At 37.1% G+C, this 27,384-nt stretch overlaps 1 protein-coding gene across 4 annotated transcripts in view; it reads left to right on the forward strand.

Moving 5' to 3' along the window:
- The window catches only part of AKT3 (AKT serine/threonine kinase 3), a 142,765-nt gene that overhangs the window by 23,457 nt on the left and 91,924 nt on the right, over window positions 1-27,384 (forward strand). Inside the window, exon 1 of one of the 4 annotated variants that reach the window (XM_017740272.1) lies at window positions 27,047-27,050. The exons of the other annotated variants lie outside the window; for them this stretch is intronic. The gene's annotated coding sequence lies outside the window, so the exon portion shown is untranslated. Of the gene's footprint in view, window positions 1-27,046; window positions 27,051-27,384 lie in introns of those variants that run through there. 4 annotated transcript variants of the gene reach the window in all.

Raw genomic sequence — 27,384 nt, forward strand, 5'->3', positions numbered from 1 at the left:
GTCATCAGTAAGCAAATTATTTTTGCCTGTGTTGTTTTGATTAGGATATGAACTAACAAATAAAGTCTGATTGCTACAAAAGAAATTACATCTGGAGAGTTTAACTGGGGCACTTTCAGAAAGTTTTTGGTGAAATCTGTATTTTTTTGCCCCCGTGCTGGGAAAAGTCTGTATTGTCTTTTCGCAAAAATTCTGGTAATACATGTAATTCACCTGGCCTGCAAGCAGAACAAAATCCTTTCCTCTCAGTGCTCTCTGTTTGGATTTCAGTTTGTGCTGTGTTCAGGGACGCTGGAAGAATGATGGATTTCCTGTGGAAAAGGGGAGTAGCTACATGGATCTGTGTGTAAGGTGCTCAGTACTTGATGAGCAGGGTGAATATTCCTGGGTTTGTTTCCTCCCTCTCTAGGCATCCTTTTGCTATGCTGATAATGGTATGATATCCTTGGGCTTTTTCTTTGGGTTTTCTTGAATTTTGTAGATATGGGTTGAAAGAAACACAGAAAATTTCTGCTGATCTGTGATCTCAACGATCTTAGTTTCCAGTGTGAGGTGAAAATCGTTTCTTGACAATGTTTCTTAGGATGGACTGACACTTTCCTTTCAGATACATCCACCCTGGCACATGGGTTTTGTGGGAGGGCAGGAAAGGTGAATATGTGGGTATTTGTAGTGAAGGAAATTTCTGGATTTTGTTTGTTGTTCTCTTTTCCAAAGAAAATCAGGGAATTGTGAAAACTTCGGAGGGGCTGCATATATTAACAAAGTGGTTAATTAAAATTATGGAATAGCTCTTTGGCCACTAAAAGTCTGGACAATGTTTATTAATGGTTGTCATAAGGTCACTGATTTAGAAGTGTGAAGATTATTACTTGAGAATACCAAATAAAATTTCGTGCTGCCATTAAAAATGTGGTTTGCATACTGACTTTGGTTTCTTTATTCATGCACTTTGAGCAGCCTGAATCACAATTGGTTTTCTATGGCTTTTTATTGCACCTCTTTGTTTGACTGACCTCAAAAAAAGGGAACTAGATGATGATGATGGTAAACATTAAAATTTGCTTTAAAATATATATAGGTATTACTAGCACACATCATTTCACTTATTTGAAAAATAAGTTTCTTAAGAGGATATATATATATATATTTCTATGTTGCACAGCTATTTCTGTGTTATCTTCAAAGCGCTCTTAAGGAAATAATACATGCCTTTGTAAGGATTTCTTTTGAAGGTAGGTATGATTTCTATCTAAGTGTCATCTCCCACTTCAGAACATTCCTAAGGAGATGTGAATCAACACCTGCCCAATTGAGGACAAGGAAGCAGCTTTTCTGTCTCTTTATACCTGTACTCAAGTGTTTGGAGCCTGGTTATTAGAAAAAATATTGTGAACTCAGTTTTATATTTCCAGTAGAAACACACATAGGTGCATGGTTTTCTTACCAGACGTTTTTCTTTTGTTTGGGAAACTTCATTGGCTATGTGAAACATGTAGGATGAACACTTAAAAATTAGTAGTCTGCTTATGCTAAAGCACTGCCTGCAGATGGTCCAGTTAGTTTGGTGTTCGGTGTTGAGGACAGTTACCCTCAAATCAGACACAGAAAAACTACTTGGAATTATAATTGAGTGAGTGAGTTAAGGGGTGGGTAATCATTAATGGTTTGCTGCTTTTATCAAGCTTGTCTAGACAGTTTTTTTTTCTTCTTACAATTTTTAAATATGATTTTTAAAATTTTATTTATAGTACAGCTGTAGTCATGAATTTTCACCCATGAATTTTTCTTTTTGTGTTGAAAGTATTTTCAATATTTACTTTAAAATCAATTTTCTAGTCTCATATTGCCCCTGTATGTTTGATGCTATAGAAATAATGTTTGGATATGATCATGTACTATAATTGGCCCCTGATATTTTGTGTACCAAACTTTACAGTAGCAGATTTAACTAGAAATACTGCATAGTGACATATTGTACTTAAAAAATATAAACGTGTATAGAGAAAAGTAGCAGATGATAGAATTAAAGTTCAGCATCGTTTCCCTCCTTCCCCCTCTCAAGTTTTTTTCTTGATAGAAATAACAAGGATTTTTTCTTTTCTTCTCTCTTTCCCCTTTCCCTTTTCCTCCTTCCTTTGAATTAGTTTAAATTAGTTATGGTATCATTGCACACAGAGTTAGGACTTGTTAAATTCAATTACTTTTTAAAAATTTCTTGTCTGTAATTTAAAAAGGGTGGGTTCATCTTATGTTTTGGCTTAAACTTTATAAATGGTTAGTAAAACCTATAGACAATCACAGGAATAACTTGGCTGTCTTCGGAACTGTTGGAAAATGTATTCTATTTTGGTGTTTCCTTACATGTGTTCATGCATGTATGTGCATGGTTAAATTTACATTTTCATAATAAAGGGTAGTTTTGACAGTGGATGAAGTGATAGGATAGGAACCTTCCTCTGAGTTTGGAGGAGACAAGAATAAATTATTTAATTATTTGTTTTACTATTTATGGTGACATGCTGTATCATGCTACATTAATAAAAAGTTGGTTGAAACATTATTGCTTCACCCTTTTTATTGAAAGTGTTGATTGTTCATTGAACCTTTAGTTGTTAATTCTGTGCAAAATTAATAGCTTTGTACTGTTGGTCCTCAAGGAACTCTAAATACAAGCCTTCAGCAGTGATGTAACCTCTTTCTCTTCAAACGTCTGATAATTTTACAATGAAATTCAAATTTCCTTCAAGAAGCTCTATACTGGTGTGCCTAATACTTTTTAAGAATTGAGGAAGTATAGATTGTAAAATTAATTTTTTTTTTTTTTGTTGTTGATACCAAAACTGAAACTTCAGAGTGTTTTGTGATAAAAACATTTAGAATGTTGGTCTGCCTGTATTAAAAAAAAAATTTTATTTCTTCCACAGGTAATGATTTACTGGGTAATTTTTTAGGCTTAAGAAGTTTTTGGAATAAATTTTGCAGATTTTCTCTAGCTATCACAACAAAATAAATCAGATTCGTGAATGACATCTACCAAGACTGTTATGGTTTGTTGTGAAGTAGGCTTGACCTTGTAGTTTACACACCAAACCTGGCAGTTTAGTGGGTCCTGTTAACTTAGGTTATATAACATTGCTTTTTGATGCTGTATCCTTGCATCTTCCCCCTTATATTTTATGGAATATAAGGAAAATATGGAATTACTCAATTCTCATCATGGCTATGTCAAGCTTAAACATAATTCTCACTGTTTTTTTCTGACCTGAGATGACAGCTGAAAGGTGAGCTCTTCTGTGTTGGTTCAGTATATTCACATCACCAGAGATTCCTGCTCTGCTCCAGTTCTTTATTGGAAATGGATCACACCATGTGATTTTTTTGTTGGAATTCATTTTCTTCAGGTTATTCCTCCTAATTAAGGTAACTGGTATTTTAGTGTTGCTGATGTATCCATTCTTTGCTGTATAAAGATTGTCTTCGTAGCATTTTTGTACTTGAAAAAGTAATATTAATTTAAAATAAATGGTCTTTTTTATTAATAACCACATATGCAAAAAAAGGGAACATCTGCCTTCCAAATGTTATTCAATGATTGTAATTAAAAGGTTAAATAAAAGCTGAGGCAAGCTTTGAATTTTGAAGCATTTGCAACAGCTAGTAATCTGACTTACTGCAGACATTTTTGTCAAAGTTGAAAAAGTTAGAGCTAATTAATTTCTTGGGAGACATATGATGAAATTGTAGGTGTGATAACATATTTGAGTAACATATGGTCGTTATGGGGCACCTTTCTAATGACTGAGCACCAAGTTAAATATAGACTTTCCATTTTTTCACTTCTTCTATTAGTGGTTCTTTGTTACTACAATTTAAACTCATTTTCTGTCGTGCATGAAATAGGATTCTTTATATGTTTGTAAGTACTTTAAAAAATATTGCCACCACGGTGCTACACCTTGGTGAAATTTACTGAGGCGGACAGTTCATCTGTGACAGCCTTTTGATTTTGGTAGCATTAATTGCGATTATGTACATTTTTGACCTGTACTTTATAAATGTGAAACTTGCCACAGAATGTTTAGATGCCTGTCCTCAAAGTAGGAGTGTAAAATATTTTTGAGAGATTGGTAGAAAATGAATGTTGCTCCCCCTATATGTAATATATTGAAATTTACTTTAATCAGCTATTGTAATACATTATGTCCTAAAAAGGAGGACAGAGGTATTTTTAGAACACTTTCTCATTCAGTCTACATACTCCTAATAAACTGTATTATGTTTCTTGAGAGGCAGTTCTGCTGTTCCTTAGGAGGCTGTGAATAAAGATTGTAATAGAGTAAACAAATGCTGCATTTTGTAATTAATGTAATCAGAAGCTTTACCTAGTTTTAAGTTTCATTTATCTATTATAATAATCTAGAGCCAATTTCAAGCTTTATTATTTCTGTGTCAACAAGCAGAATGAGAAATTCAGTATATATGTAGTGATGGTGATGTGAATGCGGAAGGAAATAAAAATGCTTCAGGTGAAAATGAGGAACAAAATGGAAGGAGAAGGGTGGGGTGGTTTCTGGGTGGGGATGGAGAAAAGTAATGAGTGCATGAGAAAGCTGCTGTTTGTGGTGGGAGAAGATAAAGGATGCATGTTGATGGAGACTAAGTGGGAATTGTATTCTGAGTTGAATAGGAATTTTTTTGCAAGTCATGTTTTTTTCTGTATTTCAGTATCAACTGAAATGCAGGCTGTGGATTGGCTTATTTTTTCTTTTTTAATGAAAATGACAGTTAATTTGGTTCGAAAGGAATTCTATTGCTCATGAATTTTGCCTTGCTGGAGAGGATGCTGGATTATCACAGCATCTGACTTCATAGTAGCTGCGGCTTCTGTTTTGAAGCTTTGTCATCCAGCCTTTACTGTGGCTACAGAGGGAAGAAGGTGTTGAAGGGATTTTAACAATTACTAGGAGCATGGTAGTGATTACTTGAATGTGGCCACCTGTTTCTTACAGGAGAATGAAAAAACTGTGCTGATACTTAAAGAGAGAGAAAAATCTCATACTGCTTGGAAGGAGAAAATGGGGGCTTGTGTCTTGGTATCTGTGGTATTAGTGGAGAGGAAAACAGCCTGAGAAAGATAAGACTTCCTCAGTGCCATGGGAGTGCCCTGCTCATGCAGCCAAGACATCCAGCAGTGTGCACAATGTCGTTTGGACAGTCTTTCCTACAGTGATTGCATTTCTCTTTTCTTCTAGGCAATTTTTGTAAAAAGGAAGCTTTAATATGTTTCTTGGTGTGTGGAGTTTTTGACTAACTAAAATTAACTTTGTGAATAAGTTCCTCTTTCGGTAGCAGAAAGTGATCGACTACCTGTTGAAAGTACAGGTAGTGATCTGAGTGGGTAGGCAGACTTAATGTTCATTAAATTCACACTTAATATTCAATTCTGATAAGCCCGATGTGCTGTATACATGAGACAATTGTATATTTTTATTTTAGCTGTTTTCTATGGTGACATTTGTGTGTTTTTATTTTAGCCTGTTTGCCTGCAAGTAGGTGTGCTTAATTATGGAGTGCTCGCACCTGAAATCATCAATATTATACTTCTAATGCTTAAATTGTGGGGCCCGATGTGATGAGATCAGGGCTTTAGCTGTTCACGTCTTTCATTATTTATTGTTAAAAATCACTGAAGCCCAGAATGGATCAGGGCAGAGGGTATACGTTAAAAATCTAATTAAAAAAAAAAAGCGTCTTGTGGCACATGATGAACTCTCACATCTAAGCATTTTTGGATGCTTTCATAGCCATCTGTAGAGGAAGGATCATTGATTATGCATCAGCCAGATAAAAGAGATCATTCTGATACATTTCTTTCTTCGCCAGATACCATTTTACTGCAAAATACTATGGTATATTGATTGAATGATAAAACCAGGTTTTGTAATGGGTGGCAATAAAAGCATACTGTGTAAAGAACACAATTATATGCTACAGTGAAAGGTTGAGTTTCTCTTAGTGGTTTCTGATAGCTGTATAAATCATAGGAGGAAGGTAAATCTTGATGAATTAAATTTAAAATGAGACCACCCCCCCACTATTGGTGAGCTTTTCTTCTGAGTTGAAACACTGTAAAAAATAATATTGACAAAACACTTTTCTACATAAAACTTTGAATGTTCAGTTCAGCATTATTTAGTCTTAAGTTATGAAACTAATAATTAAAAAAGGAGGTATACAAATCTGTTTCTTACGATAGACATATTTGCCTTCTGCATTTGTTTAGGAAGATAAAGTGTCTTTTATGGAGAATGTACATCACACCAGTTAGGTTCTATAACATGCGGAATGAGCACTAGTTTATGAAGAGACATGAAAGAAAAATCTTCATCGTTTCATATGGGAGACTGATATAATGTAGAATAAATTCCTGTTCTGTTGCTGATCACTTTGTTAGGGGTGTTAGATCACAGCAGAAGCTTAATTTGCCTGATGATATGAGCTCCATAATGTTATTTTTTAAAAAGGAATTCTGAAAAGCAGAAAACAAGACAGTGTTATTTGTAATTTGTTTGTTTTCTCTTTAAAACAGCCTTTCAGCTTTGAGTATTGAAATAATTCGCATTTGGCATATGACAATTCTTATTGAGGAGCAGACCCATGTGTATAATTTTTCTGTGGTTTGGGGTTTTTCTTGGGGCTGGGGGTGAAATATGAACTATTTGCAAGTTGCTTTTTTTTGTCAAAAAAATAGGATTTTTTATTCCAACGCTTTACTATCTGTTGAAAAAAATATGCAATTGCAGCAAATATGTAAGGGAAATTGCTCATTTTCTTTTTAGGTTTCCCTCAACAGTCCAACACTGTGAACGATGCACTCATGTACTTTTTATTATATATGAGCTGGGACAATTTCTCTCACTTTACAGTTCTCAGTTTGAGTTTGGGGGTTTTCCTTTTGTTGTTATTGTTTTGTTGTTGTGTTGTTGTTGTTTTTGTTTTTAATGGGGTGTTGTTTGTGTTTTTGTTTCCTCTGGGGAAATCTCTAGACACAGAAATGCAAGAAAAAAATACAGTATGCCAACAATTACTCTTTGAAATAAAAAGATGAATTAAAATATAGGTAAATAATTGTGTAACATGGAAAATCCATTGTCAAATGTATACACATAGAATTAAGACTATATTTAGTATGCATACACAGTAAACTTTGTAAAAGTAACTGTGTGTCAAGGTCCTTAAATCCAACATATCTGCTGGAGAATTTTAATAGATATTAGACATTATGAAGCAAAGTTGAGGCCAACTCTTAAATAAAGAATAAAGGAAATACTGAGTAGCTTCTTCCTTAGTGACAAGAGCAGAGTTCCCATGCTAATGTGTATGTATCTGAAATTAAGCTTGTGTAGTCAGCTTTAGTTCTGGCATCTTTTAAACTTTTTAAATACTTTACTTGGTAACTAACAGGTCAGCCTTTTAAAGGAGTTTGCTTTGGATGTAACTTCCTATTTAAAAGCCAGCTGAAAAGTGATTGTATCGTGTGGAGTTACATTATCTCTCAGTTTGGGTTAGAATGGACATTTGCACTTGAAACACGCAACTGGTGGCTGTAACAAGCCCTTATCTGCCCTTTCCTTCGAGGACTTCATATTCATATTCATATTCTCTTCTTTCGGTTGTCCTGCTACTATTCATTTGCATGTACGCAGTCCAGATCTGGCCCTGTTCTTTCTCTGGGTCTTCTCAGAACATTGTGAGTCCCTGCTGTTGCTCCAGCTCATTTCTGTGGCAATTTTGAATTTCTCTCAACTTCTAAATGTTTTAGCCATCCAAGTACCCACTCTGGCCAACTTGTTCTTTTTATCACCTGCTGCCCCATTGCCTCGTTCAGAATTCTGCAGTGCGTTTGCCCTGGTGTGAGTTATTCCATTTGGACTGCTTCCTTCGTCTCTCTACTACCCAGACATCATTAAAGGTAATACTTGGAGTGCAAGGAAGAGCCCCTCTGCTCTCATTCTGTTGCAGAAAACTGATTGTCAGAAGGAGCAGTTGCAGGAAATAACAACCAGTCTCTACGTCAGGGGAGGGAAAGTGGCCTGTGTAACATGCCTGGGTTTCCAGGCTCAACAAGTCTTATGTTAGCAGATGTGGAGTATATATTTATATGTATCTATATATAAAATTAATAATAATAACATCTGAATGTCTCCACCTACAGACATCTCTGACACCCAGTGAATCCTCTGCCAAACAGCAAGTTCCAAGTCAAATTTCAAAGCCTAGTTATCAGAGATTTATGACAAAAGATTTGTTATAAGGCTTTTATACCATAGCATGACCCTGTACCTTCCCCTAATTCCTTGAGAAATAACTGACTTAACTTGTTTCAAATTGTATTCAACTCCAGATAAACCAGTGGAAAACTACCTGTAGGTAATGTGGGGATTGGCTCAGACTGCTGAGGTTACTGTTCAAGCAGTTGGTGTCAGCCATGCTCCTGTGTGCTCTTTCGTGCTTTGAATGTGGGGATGCTGCCCTTTAAGAATCTCAGATTTTGTTCCAGAGTTTGATAACTGTTACACTGTGAAGGAGGAAGGTAAAGAACAACCTTGACGTATTCTTCTCTGAAAAGCACAAGGTAATTTAAAGGAATTGATTTATGTGGTAAGGAAAGGTTTCAAAATACAGACTTATAATTTAAGTGCATAAAAGCTGAATATGAATATTCAGTTTATTTGACAAAAACGTAGTAGGTAAATCAATACAGAGCTCAAACAGCTTTTCAAATGTAAATTTTAAATGTGTTTTAGAGTATCCATAAAGTACATACATACGTACATGTAATTATTTATTTATTAGGAATGAAATTGCCTGAATTTTGATAAATCAAAGACTTAGAATTGTTTGACAGGTGTAATTTTTGAAAACTATTTCTAATATTAATTGTGCAAACAAAATGTGTAGTGCTAACTTCTTGGATGCTCCAGAAGTCCAGACTTGTTGGTCTGCCAAAATAACATGTGTCTGGTGTGACAGTGTAGGTAATTGGCACACAGGGGAGGAGTATGTCCAGCATCTTGTTTAGCACTCTGGAAGTCTGGAGTCCGGATGACCAGAGAATGATGTTGACAATAGATGACACTTGGGTTTTTTCTTTGCACAGCTGGTAAGAAAAGAGTTTGTACTCTTGGTCTTTGATGTCTGGCAAAGCTCTCTAGGTATGTGGTGGTAGAGTTGTTACTTCCTTTTCACGATTGGTTCTCTTAATGTAAGAAGTCAGTAAGAGTGTGAGGTTAGAAAATAAAATCAGGCTAATGGGTTTGGAAAGGAGATGGCTTGAAGTGCTTGTGTACACTTGCTGAATGTGCTTAGTAGGTAAGTATCATTTAGCATGGCTATTTAAGCACTTTATTTTCTTCTTCACACTGGAACTTTATTTCTTTTCAAAAGTGGGTTTTGTTGCCTGACATTCCAAAATTCTTCTTGCATGTGGACTTTTTAATTTTTTTTTAATTTGCTAAAAATCTTTTGTCCCTCTATTCTCACTTTTCCTCTGCAAAGACTTGTTTAGATGTGTTACATGACAAAATTTGACATTCATATACTGAATTTTCTAATATGACAGAATTTGACATTCATATACTGAATTTTCTAATATCTGTCTAAATGCTCAGTTTTCTTCCTTTTCTGTTACTCTCTTGAGCGTGTACTCATTCAAAGCCAAGATTATCAATGTCCTGCTTTTGTGGGCCTAGTCCCTGATTATCAGGGAGTTTCTCAAATAATGCTGCCCCTTTTATGAAGATGAAGTTGAGAATAGTGAAAATGGAACAAGACCTAAAAATCTAGAAGGGAGATTATATTAATAATTACAGCTGTGCTTCTAGTTGTTTATAAAGAAGATAAGAGTTATACTGGAACTCTATGGGTAGAGAATTACTCGTCAATAAAATGAAACTGCAGAGGTTCTTTCTGAATACTGAAAGTACTGTTAGTTTTCTACCCCCACCCAATATGTATATTTTGCAGGTGTATTCTTATATTGGTCAGATACTGAAATCCATACCATCTCTAGATTGCACTTCATCCTATGTACCAGAGTATTTCTTGGTCTCTTTGTAATTCTCCACTTGACACAACGAATATAGGAGTTGAGCAGCTGATGTAATTTGGAAATTGCATTTTGGAGTGAATGTGGCTTAAGAGTGGCCAGCTCTTGCTGAAACAGTGTGAGAGGGCTAAGATTCACACAGAAAAATGACTTTTCTTCTCTCCATCCAGACTTGAAATAAACAGTCCTCATGGTTACAGCACTTATGTCCAAAAGTTAAAATGCTCTATTTTTTGAGAGACTTGGCCTCTGTTTCCAAGGGTTTATAGTTCAACGTGTAGACAGAGACCAGGCTTTCAGAAAGAATCCCTAAAACGTTTTGGTACTGAATAGAAAACTGCTGCCTAGAAGTATCATTCCTTAGGAGCCATTAGAAGCAAACAGAACCCATTTAACAATACTTATCTCCAAAGTAGATGTCATGACAGTGCCAGTCCTGGAACACTCACCCAGGAGCTGACTATTGACTTGGTTTGATCTACACAGGTGACCTGTTCTCCTGCTAGTTAACAACAAACCAAGAATAGCACCAGTGGTTGCTCAAACAGCTAACATTTGATGCTAGAGAAGAGTGAAGATAAAAAGGGAAAGATATTAAGTCCTTCTGCAGTTCTTCACAGCTGGCTTTCCTCTTTACTAGCCAGGATAATTTTGTGTCATCAGCAGCTTTGGTTCGTCATCCCTTACTTTCATTTCCGGATCATCTCTGATCTCTTGCACCCAAAGGTAGGTCATTGAAGGTTTCCAGTGATGACCTTGATTTTCATTGTGGAAACTGACCACTTACTCTGCCTTTTTATACCTGCTTTCTGACTGTTTAAAATTTATTTAATTTTTTTGTGAAGGTCATCCATTTCTTCCGGTGGAGACTGAGGATTTTTAGGTTAAGGACATTGTTCAGTGTTGTTTGGAAACGTAGGCAGTCCATATCAATTGAAATTTTTTCTGATCTAAATGCTTACTAACTCCTAAAAAAGAAACCTCAGATTTCTGGGATGTTATTTCTTTTTACAGAGGCTGTTTTGACAGTTTTTCCAAGCTTATTTGTCTGCCCACTAATTTTGTTCTTGAGAGTAGTTTATACTAATTTGTTCAATTCAGATGTCAAGTTTTTTGGTTTTCAGATTTCTGGATCTCATTTGGAACACAAATTAGAATTTTTTTAAGCCATATTAATATTGGAAGAACACAGAGGAAATCAGAATGGCTCAGGAAATTTGCCTAGGTAACACTTCTTGAGTTACCAACACATCTAAACAAATGCAAAGGTAGACCATCCTTTCTCAAGTACCAAAGGTTAGAAAGGATAGTCGAGAAAGCAAAGAGTATTTGCTTTGAAGGAGAGCTGTTACCTTTTACACTGCTTAACTCATTTGTCTTTTAGCAGGAAAAGACTCGATAAAGCACTTGATGTGATTTCTTGTGTTAACATGTAAACATAAAGAGGTTTATAGGCAGGATTTTCCGGCACAGCCACTTGGGTGAAAATCCTCAAAAACATGATCAAGCTTGTATATCTATAGTAATTAAAATCCTTTTAAAGTCAGAGTTGTCTGAAGAGCATGCAGTGAATGTACACATATAGGCTGCTGTGGAAAGGTCAGAAGTTACCAGAAAGGAGCAATCATGATCAGTATCAGACATTTATGGAATTTCTTGTCAAGGCATGTAAGAAGTTCTCATCTGATCTCAAGATCATGAAGTTGTTCAGCATGCTGAAACACATCTTTGGTCAATCTTTTTTTCTCAGAACTTTTCTTTTTTTTCTCCCTTGTCATATGCAAAGTTTTTAGCAAAAGATAGGGAATGGGATTCAGTTGTGAACCCAAATTTGAGGAGACTTTTGTCTGTTGTGTCAAGGATAATCTCTTTCTTTACAGTTGCTTCTTATAGATTCCATGAAGTAGACTTCTTCACATTGGAAGAAGATATTGCATAGTGGTTTTTAATGTTGCAGAAAATTGTTCTACGAAGTCTCATTACATTTGAAGGCTTGAATGAGCTTGGGGGTTTGTTTTAGAAGCAGTTCTTTACATGTTGAAAGAACAGTAGCTTTGTATTTACACGAAGTGAGTAAAAGGAGATTGAAATATAAGATCAGGACTAGAAATAAAATTACAGGATGACAAAGACTGGAGAAGAACTGAGGGAGAAAAAAGGAGCTGGAGAAAATACGTTTTGTTTCTTAGGTCCTAAAAAGGTGAATCCAGATGAAATTGCCTAAATAAGATGGCTTAGTTATTTAATTTATATTCCACGTAGCAGACTGTTGCTCTGCTGTGCTCAATATATAAATATCACAATAGGTATCCCAAATATATAAAAACCTGTTTGTTTGGGGTTTTTTTCCCCAAAGTAAAATGTGCTTTAACAGTGAGACTTTGTCAAACCTGCATGGCCTCTTTGTATTTCAGACATCAGCTGATACTCTGCTGGTCGACATCCTTTTGAAATTATGTGTTCTACTGCTGCTGCGTAGTGCTGAGCACAATGATTTTATCTATTAGCGGATGTGGATGTTGTGGCCATGTATTCAGAGGGTTGTAAGTGATGTCAGTATGTAGGATTGTTCCTCCTGTGACTTCTATGATGCTGCCTGGATACTGAAAGAGAAGATAAAAGAGAGAAATCAAAGTAAGCAGTTAGTTTCACAATGTTATTTTTCTTAACAGTTTTCACTCAATATATGGCTGTTACTGATGCTCACCAATAATCAGGAGGTTGATAAGATTAATTAGTAGTGCAGTTCTGGTCTAACACAAAAGCTGCAATGCTTTGAAAATTCACTTTTCTGAAAACCATGGGGAATTCACCCCAGGACAAGAGCACTGGGGAATTGATTACTTGAAATTGTGGAGGACGCTTTGAATTTCTTCTTCAAGGAGTTTGTCTTCCAGTGCTGTCAGTTGGTGATTTGTCCACCGACTGAGAACACAAAGGTGTATGTTGCTGTGGAAGGGGTATCAGACATGTGCCTCCCAGCAGTACTGTAAGCATGGCTGAAGACTTTGAATACTTGGAGTAACAGACTGGTGCAGAGTTTATTTATTTATTTTCTTCCCTCATAAACTTGCTCCTGCTTTTTCCGAGGTTGTGAAATTCATCAGATAAAGGGTTATTTTTCCATGGTCATACAAGGCTGCCTTGATCACTTTGGAAGGTCATAATACTTATTTGGGGCAGAGAATGCCTCTATTTTATGTAATGGAAATTTGATGTTTTGGCCCTGAGGCACTGTTTATGTTAATGTTGATGCAATTTCAATTGCTGTTCTGTGAGATCTGAGGGTTTTTTTACAACACTGACTTAAGAAGCATTTTGCTCAGCACTTAATGAGGGAAGACTTCCACAAGACCTCAACAGCCTGTGAATGTGGAAGAGTGAACAGAAGTTGAAGATGTGTCATAAAAGAGCTAGAAGCTTCAGAGAGGAGCTCACTGATATGAGGCATGCATACAGTGTTTTGTAGACATCTGTGGCAGAAGTACTGGAATCCTGAGTTGAAAGTTGGGAGAAAGATTTGAGAATATTTTGTCTAAGTTTTGTGTTATCTGTGCAATTTGTTTTCTGGTTAGGAAGGATGTGCATTTTGAGATATGAGAAAAATTAAGATATTATAATGAAGGAGATGGACTGAAAAAAATTACAAGAATGCTTGGTTAAATTCTTTCAGTATAAAGCCAGCTCTATAACATAGTTCTCATTCCAGGATTTTTAATGCAACTTTAAATATACATCTATATATTTATAAATATCACACAGAATTTTGTTTTGTCAATTACATAAGTGTTACTCCATACCAGTTCTCCCTCTTGCTCACAGTAACATTCAGAATGAACGAATTACTGTAGGTAAAATAAAGGAAAAATGCAACCTCCTCCTCAAGATCATATGCCAAAAATATATCACAGTAAGTTCTTAATGTAGCTGTACAAGGAGGAGTTTGCAAGTTCAAACACATATTAGCAGCTTTTCTCAGTGGGAGATCTAGCCTTAGTTTCAGTGAAACTGTTCCTTTAAATATCTCTTTAATTTGTGGTATTATCTGACAAGTTAATGACCAATTTTGCATTTTTTTTCATTAATTTTTGAACTCTTAATATCTAAAAACAAAATGCCTTGTAAAAATCCATAGCCACACTCCAATTTTTCATCATCTTATTTCTGGAATGTATGTTAATATCCAGTAATGTGGGTTCTCACTAAGCCTTCATGGAAAGAATAAAGTAATACCTTGTGCAAAATTTAGTTGTCTTCATCATCCTGGAAAGCAAGGTATTGTTTCCTTTGGGGGTTAATTAAAGATGCTCATGTGTAAAAATTCAGTGTTTAAACTGCAATTTCCCATGAGAAGAACTGAAGCTTGAAATGCCAATTACAAAGGAAAGGTGGAAAAACAGGGAATGTAAATGATAGTTTATTAGATTAGAAAATTGTCTCAGCTCATAGTTTTAGCTAAATATTTACAAAAAATCTGGCATTCACAGTAGAGCTCATAAAACAAAGTAAGATTTCACTGTTTACATGAAAAGCAATTGTAAGGAGGAGAATAACATTTTGTGTAGCTACCAGATAATTGTCTCTGCCTCCAAAAGAAGAAACTGTGTGAAAGAATGGAAAGGAAGTTACTCCTTCCTTATAACTCCTGATAGTGATAAATTAGATATCCATTTCTGTCTTAAAAGATCTCTTCAAAGTGTCAAAAGAAGAGTATTTCAAGGTGTTTATAACAAATCCAGACAAACAGCATTTTGACCTGCTACGCTGTTTCTCATAATTTGCAACAAAATATATAAGTTTTGGGTATAGGATATAGGGCTTGTTTGAATGGGGACTCATAGGAAAGCTGGAGAGTCAAATAGTATAGAGCCTCTACAGTAGAATTAGTATGCATATGCCAAGCTGGAATTATTTTGTATTTCACTATGAATTTTTGTTAGTCTTGTTAATTGAGTTTTGAGTGTCAAAGAATCACAGAATTGTTAGGGTTGGAAGGGACCTCTGGAGATCATCCAGTTCACCGCCCCCTACCCAAGGCAGGGTCACATAGAGCAGGTTTCACAGGAACATGCCCAGGTGGGTTTTGAATGTTTCCAGACAGGGAGATTTCACCACCTCCCTGGGCAGACTGTTGTAGTGCTCTGCCACCCTCAATGTAAACAAGTTCTTCCTCGTATAGAGTTGGAATTTCTTGTGTTTTGGTTTATAGACATTGCTCCTGATCCTGTCTCTGGGCACCACTGAAAAGAGTCTGACACCAACCTCTTGACACCCACCCTTGAGATATTTATGTGCATTAATGAGATCCTTTCTCAGGCTTTTCTTCTCCAGACTGAACAGGTCCAGCTCCCTCAGTCGCTCCTCAAAAGAGATACTCTAGACCCCACATTGTCTTTGTGGCCTCCATTGAACCCTCTCCAGTAGTTCTTTGTCTTTCTTGAACTCTGGAGCCTGGAACTGGACACAGCATTCCAGAGGTGGCCTCACCAGGGCTGAGTAGGAGGGCAGGATCACCTCTCTGGACCTGGTGGTCTCACTGCTCCTGATGCACCCCAGGATGTTTATTTGGTTGACTTCAAAGTACAAGTAGTTTACTACCTGTCCACTAGGAGGTTGAATTTCACTGGTGATGCAGGGAGTGAAAGTAAAACTTGAAAGCAAACTGGAGTAAAACATGAATATTTTTCTTTCTGCTTTAAATAAAATGCAATGACAATTGTACATGAAATGCTCTTTGCCCAGTGTGACACTTAAAGGAAAGGACCATGTTGTTGGCTGTGTTTCTTAGTCTCATAAGCTCACAAAAGTAGCCCAGACAGCTTGCTGACCTCAGATGGACCTTTAAGTCTCTGACTTGTCAGACAAGAAGGGCAGCACTCTTAATTGGCATTCAGATCACAGGCAGGCACTGGGCTCAGTGCATAGCCAAGTACTGCTTTAGGATTTAGACAAAGCCACTCTGGCAAAACATCCCAGTTGTCAGGGTAGCTGGCTGTTTCCTAAAGAACTGTTACATAATGGAGAGACTGAGAAAAGCTTTAGGATGCAAATTTTTTTTAAAGTAAAAATTAAAAAAAAAAAGGAAAAAAGAAAGTGGCAGTAATTTGTGAAAAGAAACATCCCCCCTCTCCTCGGATGATCTCATTCATTGTTTCTTCCTTCTGTTTAACTTCTCAGGGTCATAAATGTAGTTTACTGTTTAAAACCGTAGTGATGTCACTCCAAAGGTATTTTGTGGAAGTGGGGAAGGGAATTATCTGAAAGTATTTGGGAATCAACACTTAGAGATTTATTAGCCTTACTAGAGGTCAGCTATTTGCATTTCTTCTTCTTTGTGCTTGGTGTAATGTAAACTGGGAATTCAGCTATAGAGTGAATGTTTACATTTGAGACATCCCGTGGAACAGAAGCGAACGTTGTGTTTATTGCTCCAGCTGCCTTCTTGAGTGAAATCGTGATCTAAAGTCTCGCTGGTCCCAGGCCAGATTTCCAACCTGCCCCCTGTGCTGATCCCCTACACAGTGCCAGGGTTTGACACTCCCTGGTACTGTTTCTCCCTGCAGCCTCCAGCATGACATCAGCCCCAAGCGCTGCTCCCAAGGCCACTCACAGCCCCTGCCCGTGCTGGGAACGGGATAGAAGAGGAGGAACTGCTTTGCGCTGCCTTGGGGCTGTGACAGTGAGCACCACAAAGGCGGCTTAAAAAGAGTTGCCGTACTGTGGTTAGAGTGGTGCAGGGGACTCCGATCTCCATCACAATATGCTTGCTCTGCTGTGGGTGTTTTGGTGCAAGAAAATTTTGTACAGTCCGCCTTAGATGTAAATGTATTACAGTGATTTATTTATAATATGGCCCTGTTTAACAAAGTGCTTTTGAAAGTGTACTTATTTAAAGTATTTGTACAAGTAGCGCTCTCTTTGTTAAACAACAAACCAGTTGATTGGAGTACTATCACCCAATCCACTGAGAAGGTGTTTCAGAGGCTATGTATGTTTTCTGTAAGCTTATGCTTGTTTGTTTTGGAGATTTTTTTTTTCCAGGAAGTTAGGAGGAATGTCAAGTATGGAGGCAGCCAGAGAACACGACTTACAGCACATGTTCTTGTAGGGAGAGTGTATTCTTTCTAGAAGCTTGGTCTGTGAGGAGGGATGCTGTTAGGTGCTTGAAGGATCTTTACAGAAACACTTAAATGTCACTAACTTAATTTCTTACCAAGACACTAAATTACATTTTCTAGCTGGTCTGTAAGCAACGCTTTCCCCATTGCAGAAAATAATTAAAAGGAGTGAAAGTGAAAGATTTGTTTGGGAAGTCTGAACTATTGGTAATATAGTTAACAGTATCAATAACCATGCCCAAAATATGTTGGCAGTAGCCATAACCCAAAACAGCTATGAAGCTATGCCAAAGCAGCCTACCACTATTCCTGTTCCTTGAGTTGTGCTTTGTTTGCTTTGTTGGTGCCCTGCCTCATGGACAGGGTAGTTCACTGGTCCCAGTTGCCCGGGCTGTGTGAACAGTAACAGCTTTAGTGGTCACCCTTGTGCAGGCTTTGGTGCTATGGAGTGTTTGATTTGAACGTTGCATTGTCCCTGCCAGGTTGTTTCTGGCAGCCTTTTTAGTTGCTCCTTTGTTCACTGCTAGTTATTTCTGAAACTGGGGGGGGTGGGGGGGGTCTGACTGCTTCCATTAGCTAGGCCTCTTAGCTTGCTCTGACACCCAGTCTGGGAGCTGCAGCTCCTCTGTTGCTTTGCGTCTCCTATCATAGCAGCCCTAAATGTTTGATTTTTGCAATAGACAGTCATGTATACAGCCTGTATGGAGCCCTTGCCACAAAAGGCGGACTTTCTGAAGAGAGGTTTTCCCTTTCTTACCGACAATTAAACTCATTAAAACTTTTGGCTAAAGTTTAGCTAACAAAGCTTACAGGCTACAACTGTGGGCTACATTACTTCATTTGGAGGATGTTGAACATTGTTAGATTCCTCATGCTTTCTTCAGCATACTGATAAATACCATAATTTCTCTGTCATTGTAAGTTAGTTCTCTTAAACAGGGAGACTTCAAAATAATGTGAGAAATAGATACAAGGGCTGTGTAGGTGTGGTATGTTGGCTCATGCTAGTCATCTTTTCGTTCCTAATGGATGGTAGCTAACAAATTAGTCATAGAATCCTGAAAGGGAGGACTGATTGTCCCCTTCAGATTTCACCCTGCTTGCTTACCTGAGCTTTTGGAAAGAGTAGCTGGTTCTCCCTGAAGTTCCTCAGTCTTCCTGCAGAAATCCAGCAGTCACATCTGACCTTCTCAGATCTAATGCATGTGTAATCACAGTATACTGTTTTGCAGGAAGAATATAATCTTGAAACATTAGTCTGATATGGGACTTGTTAGGAATGTTAGCTAAGAACTTTTAGCTTGATCCAAAAATATCAGTCCTTTTCATCTGCCCAACTCTGTTTCTAGGAAGATCTCACCTTTCATCAGAATACATGCAAAAAATTAAAAATCTGGATGCAGCATTCATGGAAAAGGTTTTTTAAAGAGAAGAATGTAATAAAACAGTAAATCCAAGATAACTGTAATGCTGTAAGGCTCAGAATTATCTCCTGTTAAAATTATGTTTCTTTCTTCTCTGGAGTCCATGTCTATTATTTTTATTTTCTTCTTTGACTGATGCACTTAAAGCTAGAAATTTCAAAGCATTTTTAGAATGTTGCCATATTGATCTCATATACATGCCTAAATTTATGTCGTGTATTAAAGTAAATGTAAACACAAGCACAGATTTTTCAGAATGCTGATTGTAAAGCTTTAATATTTTTAACAAATAATGTACATTTTTACAAATGCTGATAGTGACTTCTGTTATATACTCTTCTTTAGGTCTCTCTCATAACTTTTACTTGAAACACAGAAACACTACATACTTGTGTATGTAAATGGGAAACCAGACACTAACCTCCTGCTTATGTTGGAATTCAATACACTATTTCTCCTAATTAGTTGCCTTTGAGTCTCACAAAGAGTCTTAAATAAACAAACCGAAAGCAGATGTGTATGCGTGTAACTTCGTGTGGTCATATGAATGAGTAGTGAACACCCTTATAGTTGTATTTTCTATTTAGCGTGTAGCTGAGTTACTAGACAATAAAATAGCAGAACCATACTTGTGTATCTGCTTCGAGCTGTTGAAGCATTTCACAGCTATTCCCCCTTCCAATCTCTTCAGTGGGGTGACAGTAGAAGTTACTGTTCCCAGCAGAAATTCTGTAACAAAATAGTAACTCTTAGCACGTTTTACTACAAAATCAGAAGATTTCGCTTAAACTATTACGTATCAGTTCATGTGATGAGATGGAGAGATTGTGATACACTGAAATTAGCTAAGCTAATGTCTGTCTCTCCCTAGAAGGGCAAAGAAGTTGACCTTTGCATGTGCATTTCAGCTACGTCTTCTGGTGTAGCAGCAGTCTTCATCTAAGCAAGCAGCGTTGGTTCAGGGAATTCAACTGGCATAAAAAAGATACCCCTTTGCAAAAAGAAGTCTAACTCCTTTGACTTTACTGCAGGGTGGATGAATGGTGGTGTTGACGATATGCAGCGTTTGCATTTTTTTAGTGGCTGGGTGCTGCTGTATTGTGAAATTTGATTTTGGATTATTATGCAGTGAGAGCTAAGAACATGAATCATGAAGATGACCAATACAAAACAACGTTAGAGCTGTTAGTGTACATGAAAAGCTTAAAGTAACTGGATCTTGTGTTTCTTCGTATTTGAATATACAACCTGTAGATACAGTCATCCTTTTTTTTTTGTTTTTATAACTTACCAGATTTTTCTGGTTGTTAAGAAAGAAGCAGCAGAAAAAACAAATTGTCCGTGTCATTGTGGGGATTGCTTGTACAATGGAAATTGTTGGGTTCACTATGTACATCTTTGCCATAAGAGCTAATAGAGGAAATGAGAGTACCTATTGGTTTGCTAGCCTCTGTTTGGGCTTCACAAAGGATGCTGTCTCTGGAAGAAGCCCAAAAAATTAGCTTTTCCTGGAATTTTCTAGACAATGCTTCCTGCCTTTTTTTTTTTTTTTTTTTTTTTTTTTTTTTGACATTTTGTAATATTACAACTTTTTATTAATCTTTTTGGTCATTCTTTTGGCCTCTTAGGGAATAAATTCTATGAATACAGTGTGTATTGCTTGGCTGGCTCAACGCAACTGAAGAATTTGTATAATTTCCAGCTGAGTAGAAGTTGATGAGAAGAAAGTAATGGTGGTTAAAAATATATAGAGCTCTCCTAATCACCCAGTGTGGATGTCCAAAAACACAAAAGTCTTCTGTTACACATGGAAAAAGTATTAGAAGGACCTCAGGTACATTTTAATGCTGTTGAAGGATGTCAAGTAAACTGGTCAACAGTAGACTGTCTCCAGGTCTTGGAAAAGTGCTGTGTTGCAAATTTTCTTATGCCAATCGTAGATTTTCCTGCCTGTTTCACCAAAGGTAAAGGAGTCTCTTTCTTTCTGTTGCCTGTCCTTCTTTTAGTACTATGTATTTATCATCTGTAGCCCTTCCTCCTGGTAATGTTCTTACTCCCTGAGAAGTCCTAGTCTAAGCTTGTTACGCTTTTCATTTGTGGACCAAAAAAAAAACATCTCTCAGCAGGTGCTGAATATAAAATTATTGAGTTCAGTGGTTAAAATTTGGCAAATTCTGAGGTGGGAGAGTTGGATTTTAGCTATCTATAGGTCACACTGCCAGGCTTATGGAATTAGCACATTAGAGTTTGACTTTGGAGAAGGCCACTAGACTTGTTCGTCTTGGAGTCACCAAGACGTGCATCACTGTGATGAAGCATTTGCAATTGCTGAAAACTAAGCTGTGTAGATGCCATGAAAGGCTGAGATGGACTAGAAAAATGCTTGAATACATAATATTAATAAAATTAAAAAAGAGGTAGAGGTGCTTTGTCAGTATTTTATATTCATTAAACAGAAGGAAGCATGTGCACTCTGACCAAAACACTTACTTGGAACATATTAGAATGAGCAGCTGTCTACAAGCAAGAATTTTCACCACCCATTGTTTGATAGAGCTAGAAGTAAAATACTTGTTATTAAAAAATAAATCTTGTGTGTTCCTAGGGACATTTCTGTGAAAAAGGGTACTCCTGAACATTGAAGGTTTACTGTTTTCATGGTGCTATTTTGGCAATCGTCCTTGTTTTCCTGTTGATGATGAGTGTTAGATGAGTGACCTGACAATTGTAGGCCTGTTAAGTTATTTAATGCCAACATCATCTTTTAACTGGTGGTCCTTTAATGATAAGTATGAACTTAGCATAGGGGTTCTGAACTAAGAGGATAGCAAATTTTAAGCAGGAGCCTAGAACCTTAGCTTCACTTTGGTTTACAGATTGCAACCAACACAATACTGCACAGGTATAGGAAAAAACCCCACCAAAGTGTAGGAAAACAGCTAATTATAGTAATTGCAGCTGGTTTCAAAGTACTTCTAACAGTTTGTGCATAATGCTTACTTGAAAGCATCAAATGGGCGCTAGTTGTGAAATAGAACACCTGTTTGTTGTTGAGCATGTGTTTATGCAGATGATTTTTGTTGTCAAAGCACCTTGATGTAGAGTAGTCCTGTTTACATTTACATTCTCCCCAAAGGATTAACAGTGTTCTCTCAATAAATTTACAGTCTATTCTCCTCTCAAAGGCTGCTGTTTGGAGGGTGGTGTGAACAAGGCAACAAGTGCTTGCTAATCACTTGAATATACATAATTAGCGACAGTCTGGTGCACTGGAGTCTTTGTACAGCCACAGCAGTACTGATTGGCAGCAGCAGATAACAATAGTCGTGGCAAGGTGGTATTTGTTGAATATTTGAAGGTGTTTTTCTTTTATATTTGCAGTAGGCATTTTTAGTTAATTACACTATTATTCTGGAACACACTTACTATGTTACTTTAATGTCAGAGTTAAAGATCAGTCATGTGGCCTGTTGTACACAAAGGAATAAGACCTTTAGTAAATCATTTACTTCTTTTGAGGCTAAGCTGGATTCTTTTTTTTTTTTTCCCTTCGTAATTTTATGAGACTAAGATGGATTCCATGTTTTTTCCTTCTTAATTTTATATAACCCGAAGTCAAACTGGAAAGTATGACTAAAAATTTGGGAGATGAATGTGTGTGCTGATACTCTTGTATTCAGCAGTGATTAGTTTTACAACTGGCTCTCTGACAGGTTCAGTACTTTGGAAAACAAACACAAAATCATTGATGATAAAATTTATGGGTGACATACACAGTAATTAATAAATAACACTGGGAAAATTATTTGGATTGCTCTTAATGTTTGTTACATTCAAACAAAATGTTTTTTAATATAGCAAAATGCTTAACATCAATTTAACTGAAGGGAGAGTTCTACAACAAGTAGACCATGAACATTTAGAAAATCAGCTGAATTACTATGTATTTGGCAAGGTTAATTTGTATGAAACTCATCAAATTTCCTCTTATTGACAAGGTAGTGGTCTTTGTGTATAGGTTAGAAACTTCGAATATTCTATCTTGGATTTATTCAGGCTTCTGATATTCTATGAATTATGTTTTCATAAGGAAAAAGGGATTCCTAGATTGGATGAAACAGCTGTGAGGTTTGCTTCTAAGAGCAAAACTGTTAGAAGAGACTGCTGACTAATTATTAAAGGTTCCATATCAAAATAGAAGTAAATATGGAGCAGAATTTTGTTAGGCTGTTTCCTGACTTCTGCCTAAGCAGTACTTTCATTGATGTGGAGAGTAATGACAATTAGAATTGTTATTAATATTTTGAGGTGTCTCCAAAATGAAAAGGACTGCAGGTGTGCTGGAGGATGAGGTTAGAATTCTCAATGGTACTGCTAATGTGGAGACCTGGTTTGTGTGAAGAGCTGGAAGCTGTTCAGGGGGAGCAAGTTTGACATGCATTCTAGAGTGCATACTTTAGAAAGAAGTTAACGGAGAATGAGTGGCTAGGTAAGAAGCTCTTCAGAGAAATGTCCAGTAGGTACCATGGATGACAAACTGGACATTAATTATATCTCAGTGTTGTGAAGAAGGAAAACACATGCATGCATAAACCGTGATAGAACCTGTAAGATGCGTCTTTCTGCTCCATTGAGCAATTAAGGTCTTAGCTGGACAAATGCATCCATTTCTGAGGCTGAAGTTCAAGATTATAAAGACTATTACATAGAGATCAGCAGTGAGAGAGATCAATGATTTAGGGACCTATATATAGTATAGCCTGGAAGAATTGCAATTGCTGAGGCTAAATAAGAAAAGAGAAGTGATAATATGATGTGTTCTTCATGTGCACACAGAGAGAAGAAATGGCTGCAATGCAGTTTGACTTTCAAACCAGGAAACCTTTTTTGAAGTGAGCATCCCATGAGAAAGAGCCAACTGAGTTGTACCAATGGCCCATCCAGCTCAGCATTCTGTCTGCTGCGGTGGCAGAGGATGTGCTGTTTAGAGAGAGCTTCCAAGTTTGGCTCTTTTCTTGCCTCTCATTCCCCTTGCACTTTCCTAGTGTCCAGAACTGTTGCATTAGTAACGTTAGATGGCATTATCTATAGACGTGTAACTATTGCACTGTAGATTTGGTGCACAGCAGTTCTGGGCTTACCTCCTGCCTTCACAATTTTGGAAACTTCAACCTTCTCCTCTCCAAACTAAAGAGCTCCTGTCTTTCATCTTCTCTTAGAAAAGGTGGCTCTTCCAATGCCTGGATCATTGTGATTTCCTTTCTTTGTGATTTCTCATAATTCAATTATATTCTTCTTGAGACTTGGAGACAAAACTGTGCAAGGTAATGAAGATGTGGGCACAGCACTGTTTTCTGTATCAGCAAAACAACATCCTTTCTCTTGTTCTCAGTATCCTTTCTCACATGCCCAATGTTTTGTCAGGTGTTTTTGGCTGTTGTTGACATGAACTTACAATTTCATGGAGCTGTCAGTGATGAATCCAGGACTCAACTGAAGTATAATTTATTATTCTGAAGTAAACATTGTTAGGCATAGTTTGTATTATTTTTTCCTAGATATATTGCCTCACATTTATGTACCTGATGTTCATTTTTCATCTTTGCCCACTCAATTTTGTGAGATCAGATCCTTCTGTTCTCCTGTGCCATAGATGTGGCATTTGACTACTAGCTACAGTGTAGTATCATCTGTAAGCTGTGAGATGTCACAGGTCACACCACTGTCCAGGTCATTGAGGAAGATGTTGTATGGAAATGATGCCAGCCTTGATTGCTGGGAGACCTTCTGACTCTCTCTTTTATATGCTGACATATTTTATCATCTTTCATTTTCATTGGGCAGCTTTTCATGCTTCATCCTGGTGTTTTCCCTATAACCACCTTTTAACTCTTCTATTAAGACATCCAAGTGGACCTTAGCAGGTGGCAAGGGGGGAGGGCTAGGAAGGGAGAATGACTTTATTTTCTTTCTTCGTTATGGCAGCCATTTTTTCTGACTTCAGTATTTTCATTTGTATTCTGCCTGTTTGTAAGGTCTTTTGAGGTAGTTCTTTGCCTTTTTAATACCTGTTTTTGTTATTTTTACCTATATTTTTCTGTTAATGATGAATATTTGCATATCCGATTTAATTGGGCAGCTTTCTTCCACCCCAGCGCTAAACCCACTCGTGCAGCTGGGAAAGGGAGAATCTTATACTTGAGGAGTCATATTATTTTAAAAACAATAATCGCTACAAGTAATAATAAAGTAGTTTTCATCCTGTTTTCAGATTCAGGGGGATCTGTGGACTACTTTGGAAGACTCTACAACAGGTTACTGAGAAAAAACTAGCCAGCTTGTCCAGGGTATAAGCACTGGACACAGAACTTCTTTTGATATGTAGGACGCTGTGTGTGTTTCTGCTGAAAAATGTTAGCATTCCGTGAACTGAAAAAATTTGAAACCTATTGTGTGAAAAAAAATGTTTGGGCTCTTAAATGCTTGCAATTCTTGATAGTTCCTAGGCAAGTAATGCAGAAAATGGTTTCCTTGAAGCTTTTCAAGATGCAGAGTAAGAATACAGAGAAGTAAATTAGCATAGGGAATGGGAATCATGGTTCCATTCCAGTTTCTCTTTTAATATTTAATATTTAAATGAATATTTACATCCCAGAGAGAAGAAAATAGAGAAGAAAAATGATAATATTTTCAGCTTTGGAGAGAATGCCTTTAGAACTTGAGATTCTGAGAGCCTGTGTGGTTATTGAGGAATATGGGATTGCCTTGCATGAGAAAGAACCTTAGTGCAGAAATGTAAAGGAGCTCTTGAATTCAGCAGCTTAAAGAGTAATGGAGCTCTGTGACTGAAGGTTGAATCCAGTTGTATTCAGAACCAAGATGGGGATGATTAAGAGAAAGATTGAAAAATACTAAGGAGAATATTTTGATTGTGTCAAGACAGCGTGCATTTTGGAAGATAAGCATTTAAAAAACCAAATAGTTTTTTGCCAGTACCTGCATAATGGGAGAAAATTCTGTCACTTAGTTTTTTTTTTTGAAGAGTCCATACTGAACTGATGAGATGTTCCTGTTCATCTTAAAATATATGATGCCATGAATAAAAATCATAAAATGCCCCATACAGATTTGCACATGAGATACTCAGATTAGCACTGAAATGTAAATTTGGTGAGAATTTGTCCAAGACTTGCTCAGAGTGTTATTTAAATGAAACAGTAAAAATCCAGTTGCTCTTTGCTGAAGTCCCTCCTGACATGCTGTTTGAGAAACACTGCATCAGTATTAAAAGATAAAACTACTGTAGTTTCTGGTGTGTTTCATAGCTGGGTACTGCTTTTGCCACCAATTTGGCACTTTCCTACTCAGTACCATGGAAAGAGCTCTCTTACTGAATGTGGAGTGTCTGCATACCTCCCTTCCTGTGTTTTTCTGTTTTCTCATTGTATTGTTAAGCCCATTAGGTCCTTGCATTTTTCTAAGCGAAGGTACTGATTTATGGTAATGAAATAATTTCTTATAATATTGTTTTGACATGTTAAGCAAACAGAGTTCTTTAAAGTCACTGTAAAGGCACTTTCTGTAGTGCTCTTTGTGTTCTTGGGCTCAGAATACTACTGTTCTCTTTGTGGTGGCACAATTACAGACGTAGGGTAGGGAGCTAAAGGTGTTGTGTAAGTCACTGTTAATTTTTTTCCTTAAGTGGAAGCAGGAGTGTTACTATTTTTGCACTTTCACCTAAGGAGCAAGCTTGCATGAAAGATGAAATGGGGCAGCAGAACCATCCCTTTACAAAGAGAGGGGCAACAAGAAGCTGTTTGTGTCTGCTTGGGTGCTTGTACAATCAACAGTAGATACACATACAGCCCTCCCACTTGTTGCTCACATAACCAGGTCCTTTAGACAGATGTCCATCCACTGTGTCATGGAGAGAGGGAGGTTTTGAAAACAGTATCTAAAGGATGTTTTAATTTTTATATCTAATCAGATCAAATGGTACACTGCTAATGAAGGGAGAAGTTCAGGTAGACACTGCCTGGAACATAGACCCCTTGATACCTTGTGATGAATTCAGAAGGAATAGGATTTGCCAGCTGATGGGGTCAGTTATCTGATCTTGCAGAAAGCTGTCTGGTTTCTGCCTTGCTCCACCTGCTATTTTTTTTACCTGTTGGGCTAGTGAGCTGCGCAAGTGGCAAATCAGACAATGAAGACCACTGGGCAGCAGGACTGGAACGAGGAGGAGGAGGAGGAAGTGTTTCTTCTCAGCTGGATCAGCTGACGTGTTGTTGCAGGGGGGGTAGAAGGCTTAGACAAACTTCATTAGAGAAGCCCTTTATTTGAGTCTGGGGTGCAGGCAGAACTCCCTTGTGTTTTTAAACTCCTTCACAGAAAGGGGTTTAAATGAAGGTAAATCCTTCCTTAGCCTCAGATATTGTCAGCGGTTTAAATTTAAGGAATTATAGAGGTGTGATTAAATCACTTAATCCTGCAGGTTTTAATGATGGCAAATCAGATATATTTATAAAAGATGAATTATTTATTATGACAAATGAACAGATAGAAGATCTTAATCAGAATTACTACACAGTGTAAAAGCTAAAAAATACTAGTCAACTATAGTATAACGTAAATGGTATAGTGCACTATATTAAAGCAATTTTTTTTAAGCAATTATATTAAAGCTAGCAATAGAAACATTAAGTAGAGGTTTTGATGTTTCTCACCACAC

This window comes from Corvus brachyrhynchos, unplaced genomic scaffold (assembly GCF_000691975.1).
Source record: "Corvus brachyrhynchos isolate BGI_N302 unplaced genomic scaffold, ASM69197v1 scaffold31, whole genome shotgun sequence".
In the NCBI taxonomy this organism is placed as follows: Eukaryota; Metazoa; Chordata; class Aves; order Passeriformes; family Corvidae; genus Corvus; species Corvus brachyrhynchos.